Here is a 5894-nt window from a genome sequence, read left to right as displayed (position 1 = left end):
ATCCTCTTCTATATGAGCTTAGGACGGATGGATGGATGGATGGATGGATGGATGGATGGATGGATGGATGGATGGATGGATGGATGGATGGATGGATGGACGGTGAGTCGATGGAAGGATGAATAGATGGATGCATGGATGGATGGATGGATGGTGGAAGGGTGGATGGATGGATGGATGGATGGATGGATGGATGGATGGATGGATGGATGGATGAAGTTTTTCTGGTTCAGAGTTTAGGCGCTCACCTCCACGGCACAGTGCATCACTTTGTGGCTGGTGATGCTCTCTTTGCCACACTCGGTTGATCGTCTCTTAATTCAAGCGTTACTCCCCCCTGATCCGTGTGCACGCATTTCAATCACTAGGTGGGACTGTCCAAAAATAGAGCTGGCGGCACTGCCTGAAGAGATTGGCTGTCAGTCTTCACGTCTGAGCTATTATCCTCTCAGCCCACAGCCAGAGAAGGAGCTACACCAGTGTCTATGTGATCATGATCAATACATAATCACTTTCCTGTCACCGCAGTGGCGCTGTCTGGGGAAGGTCCAGCCGCATAGACCAGCCATTTTAGAAAAAAGGTCTGGCATGCCATCTTTCTGACCTAGAAAGGCAGAAAGAGAGGAGAGTGGTGGCTAAGCGAGGGTTGGATGTGTCTAAGTAGTTATTCTCATTAATTTTTATTGTACTTGGATTCATCAGATCCTGCTTATTATGCTCCTGCTGTAAGATTGAAGCAAAAATTATTCACTCACTAACATGTTTTTTTTTTATATATATGTTGCAAACTCATTTGAGTGAAACAAACTAATGCCATTTTACTTAGACAAAGCTTTTAAATACCATGCTTCAGAAATAGGGTGATAACATCTGAGTCTAGAAAATGAAGGCTCTGCCATGACATCATTCACTGAAACACAGATATGGATTTTTTTCTCTTTTACTTTTGCTGCATTTAAAGAATTGCCAGTTTGATCTCAGAGGATTTAAACTGTTTTTGATGGAAACCTTTCACTTAAAGCAATAGTCTAAGATTACAGCCTTATTCACTAACCTATATTTTAAAACGTATTTTAAGTAGTTTATATTCATATTGTTATGTTATATTTTATAACATATTTTAAGTACTTTTTCCTTTTATGTATCCTAAAAACAAATATTCCAAATATTTTGCATTGAAGGAGTTTTATAAACATGGCAAAATATTTTTTAAGAGTCATTGGACAAGCGTCTGTTTGGAGCGAGGCATCCAGATGGCATCTGAAACAGATTTTATAACCATAGCATAGGACGACCAGTAAACTGAGAGCTTTTTCTTTTGGCTCCGCCCCTCTTTACCGCAACAGACCAACGCAGTGTCCGCATTAAAGCATCAGCCATCTGTCAATATCCGACTCCATTTTCGCCTGACCTGTGAACAGGACACCACGATACTTGACCCCTAGCAGATGATGTAGGGAGAAAGAAGAACCACATCATTTGCAAAATGCAGAGACAAACTTTGCTGTTCCCCAAACCAGACTCTCCAACCCTCGGCTGGCTTTTTAAACTGCATTAAGGACTGTTGAGAAAACTGTGAACTTAGCCTGAAATTATGGACAAGCATACTTTCCCGGTCACATGTTCAGCAGGACTAATTTATACCATGTACACAGTCTTGAAATAGGTGTGAGGAGTCATCACATACAGTTTTGAACCAATCCGATAACTAGGGATGTGATGCGAAAACATATATAAAAAGAAATCTATTCACAGGAACAAGTTCTTAATATTTACAGCAGCCAATAGTTAAAATTTTATCAATATAAACAGCTCTCCTATGGGGATAAGGCATCAATAAAACATGGCTCCTTTGCAGCTGCAGGCTTGATTGTTATGGTTACAAAAAAGTGTTGTTGCATTATGGGCCAACCTCCAATGCTGCCATTAGTCAGGTTTGTTTTTAGACCAGAGACTATTGAGCCTGACCAAACTGGCCTACATCCCATATAAGTTAATTTGGCTGGTCAGGTCACCTCCCACTTGTTCTCCGCTGCAATATAGTCCTCCCTTCACGGCACCTCCCACACAACCACAGCTGCCATTCATATGAATTTGCTTCATTTTTTTAAGTTTTAATATTACTACGACATAACTATTTTTGTTGGTCATTTAGTAGGTTATACATAAATGTGAAGTTAAACAGTGTGGGGGTAATAGGCGAACAAAATGCTCCATCTAGACAGATGGACCCAGTATTCAAGGAGAGACAGTCAGTAGAAAAGTTCAAAATGTTTATTGAAATAAAGACAAACAAATGGAAACTAAAGTGGAGCTGTTTGATCTGTGGCTCACGGCGACTGCAGGTGGGGGGCGGGGCACCGCCCAATCTCAGACACTCCGTTCATGGGAGAAACACAGGTAAGTGACTGCCATCATCTGACAAAAGATGATTATCTGAGTTGGTCACTTACCTGGTTTAACAGTCCAGTCCATCTCCCTGGAATGGGGCGCTGGACTGATGCGGCGCGCATCACCCAGAGTGTCCCAAAGGCTGCAGTCCCGGCGGACCCGAAGGAAGCCGATCCTGGACAGGGTTACATATTAGGCAGGAACAGACAGATAACAGGATCCAGACTTCCAGATAATCCACAAGCTCCCAGGCAGGTTTAGAGTCTGACAGAGTCCAGAAGCGTGACCAGACGGACACACACCGGAGCCGACAGGATCAGGTGCAGACGGGCAGGCTCAGTGGCAGAGGGTAGCCGAGACAGGACGTGGAACCAGAACTTGATGCAGGACCTTTAAACTGGTCTCCTCCTTGGAGCCAGGCTTACGGGGATAAAAACTGAACCTCCCTGCATATAGAGCCAAAAACCCAGAGGACTCAGCAGGGGGGGGGGACAGTGGACGATCAGGAGACGAGACAAACACAAAACCCTCTTTCCACTGGCAGCTAGGATCCAGGACTTGAACTGTGGAATAAGACTGAAAAAAACCTCAGACAGACAAACAGGAAAACAAATGAAATGATCTGGCCCTGAAAGCTTAGGCTGAACAGAGTATATAGCAAAGGAAACAGGTGTGAGGAATAAATGATAATTAAGGCTGGGAGGGAAAACGGCAGGTGAAAGAAATAAGCAATTAAAGTGGAGGAATCAGGCCAGATCATGACATCTATTTTCTAAATCTGGAAAAGAAGCTGAAAATCTTTCCAATATATGAACCTTTTAGCTCACTTATGGTAACATAGCTAATGGAAAAGCATCATTTTCTTTTGCGGTTCTAGTGTTAAATTCAGGTTCAGTTTATTTGTTAAGTGCTTCACAGGAAGGATCCTGGCTGGCTTCTCAGAGATAAAAAAATTTAATATAAATAGCTTTTGTTGTCCCACAGAGGGAAGATGATATGTCCCAGCAGCAAGTAAAATGAAAATAGAAACATACAGATACTTTACTGTACATATTATTAAAAACCAAAAAAGAAGAATAGAAGACTGGTCTGTACGGTAAGATAAGAAGAAATACTTCATCGCTATTATCTGTTAAAAATAGCACAATCAAAGATATTAATCTGTATGATGTTGAACTTCAGAGGAGAGAAGATAAAAGGGGAAAAGATTAATGATTAATAATTGTTTAATCTAAATATTATCCATTTTGCATTCTTATATAAGAAAAAAAATCCAAAATTCATAGCTCAAGTGCACTCGACTCTGCACCTCTGTCCCAGTGCTTATTTACCCCTGTGTTTCTCTCTCTCTCCTCCGACCCCTGCAGTGTAAAGCCAGTCAGACATAAGCAGTATTGCTTTATCCAGGTAGGGCTCACAGCGGGGAACTGTTAGCCTGACGTCTCATGCAGCCCATAGCTCTGCTCATGCCTCAGTGATATCCTTTCTCTATGGCTCAGTGCTTACATACATATGAATGCCCCCCTCCTGTCTTCTACCCTTCACGCCTCGGGAGCCAACCCAAGCTGAGGGAAGCGGTGATGCTACCGTGCTGCTGCGCTTTCTGGACAGAAGGTTATGAAAGAGGGTTGCATTCCAGAGCTAGTAAACGAACTGTAGTGACACTTTGTTTGGAGTGATTCAGGAAGGGTGGCACTTCATCTGGGAGTGGTGCACTTTGCTGACTTGTATGAGTAAATTCAGAGCATGCAGGATGAAAGTAAAAACATCTTGTGTTTCCCTGATCTAAAAGAATAAGATGAGCTGACAGCCTTCTAAAAAGTTTATAAAGCATTACTGTAAGCTTCACTAATTCTGAAATCATAATGGCAAGGCTTTTAGTTTGCTCCAAATTAGCCTTGTTTGTGTGTCTTTGTATTAAAAAAAACATTGGGTAACATTGAAAATAATTCTAAATTTGGAGAAGAAGATGCAGACTACTGTACTGCCTAATTAGCAAATTCATTTCCTCTTTCTGCCACCCTGCAGTGTAAAGTAAGTGTTTGCAAAAGAACATCCTGATGGCTCAAAGCAAAGTCTTTATGACTTCCCCCCCCCCCCGTTTGATTATCCTGGCTATACCACTGCAGGAAATAAACAGGCCATAACAGATGAAGCTGAGCTGCAGAATGAAAACATGCAACAGAAATAAGCTGCAGTGTCCTTCTTTGGCCGTTGTGTGTCACACGGAGCTGTATTCCTCCCAATTTACGCCCTCTCCGGTTCAGGAAAGATACCTATTGATTTCCTATCAGCGAGCCAGTGTACAGACTAAATGGAAGCGTTGGCGCTATTATTTCTGCTGCTTGACAAAACATAAGGCTAGACCCCATGTCTTTATTATAAAGCCCCTTTAGTCGCTGTATGCCCTTGAAGCTACAAACAGCAGCTGTAAATTTGATGTAAATGGTTTATATACAGTAATGACATCCTTTGAAAATGATGTGTGTTTAAATTATTGCTGTGGCATTAAATCCTGTGAACTTCAGCACATGAGTAATGGCGTTACACTTAGCATGGGTAAACAACCATAACGGCAGGCTGTATTTCCATAAGTGCCCAACGTGTTTCACCCTGTGGGGGGTCGGGTAGGGCCGATGTAAAGCTGACACGGAGAGAGGCTTCTTAGAATTGCAGTAGATAGTCAAGATTACTTAATACACATGCATTTTTTAACATTTCTTTATGTGAGATTCACAACTTTTTATTATTATTTTTATTTTATGCTAATGGAAATTTATAAATCATAACAAAGTAGATTGTTCTTTTAAAGTAAAAAATAATGCATGCTTTAAAAACACATACACTGCAAAAGCAATCTTAAAATTTGTAAAAAAAAATGTCTTAAATTAAGTGTATTTACCCTTAATTTGAGTAGGTAAATAAGATGATTTGCCAATAGAATTAGTATTTTTACTCTTAAAATTAGATAATTAGAGAATATGCACTTGAAATAAGACAATCAATTTTTTTTATCCTATTTTAAATATAAATTTTCTTGTTCCATTGGCAAAGTGTCTCACCTCCTTAATTCAAGAAAAAATGCACTTATTTTAAGAAAAAATATACTTATTGAGATTGACTTTTTTTGCAGCGTTTACACACTCACATGTATATTTCTGAAATGTGTGGTGTGCATTTTTTAATACCCGCCTTCAATCTGAAGCCCCGGAATTAAATCTAATCTCACAAGATCCATGTGGGACACACTGAAGTTCATAGCTACAAATTATACATCAAAACAATTTATAAAAAGTATATACGTCCACAGAATGTCTATAGTGCTGCAGAATAAATATATTAATTTGACTTAAGAAAAAAATTAGGGATGCACGATATAATCGGCCCCCTATCGGTATCGGCCTTAAAACTAAATATCGGACATCGGCCACCCCACCGATATTTAACCCGATATTTGATCAGCTTCTGAGTTTTTAAAGTGTAAAAAAAAAAAAAAAAAAAAA

The 5894-nt window shown here is 40.3% G+C and overlaps 1 protein-coding gene across 2 annotated transcripts in view; it reads left to right on the top strand.

Annotated features, from left to right (window-relative positions):
• The window catches only part of LOC107098108 (cadherin-8-like), a 235789-nt gene that overhangs the window by 127249 nt on the left and 102646 nt on the right, over positions 1–5894 (top strand). The gene's annotated exons all lie outside the window — the stretch shown is intronic.

This window comes from Cyprinodon variegatus, unplaced genomic scaffold (genome assembly GCF_000732505.1).
Source record: "Cyprinodon variegatus isolate N-32 unplaced genomic scaffold, C_variegatus-1.0 Scaffold747, whole genome shotgun sequence".
NCBI lineage: Eukaryota > Metazoa > Chordata > Actinopteri > Cyprinodontiformes > Cyprinodontidae > Cyprinodon > Cyprinodon variegatus.
Note: the sequence above shows the minus strand (reverse complement) of the source record. Positions and strands in the feature narration are given on the sequence as shown.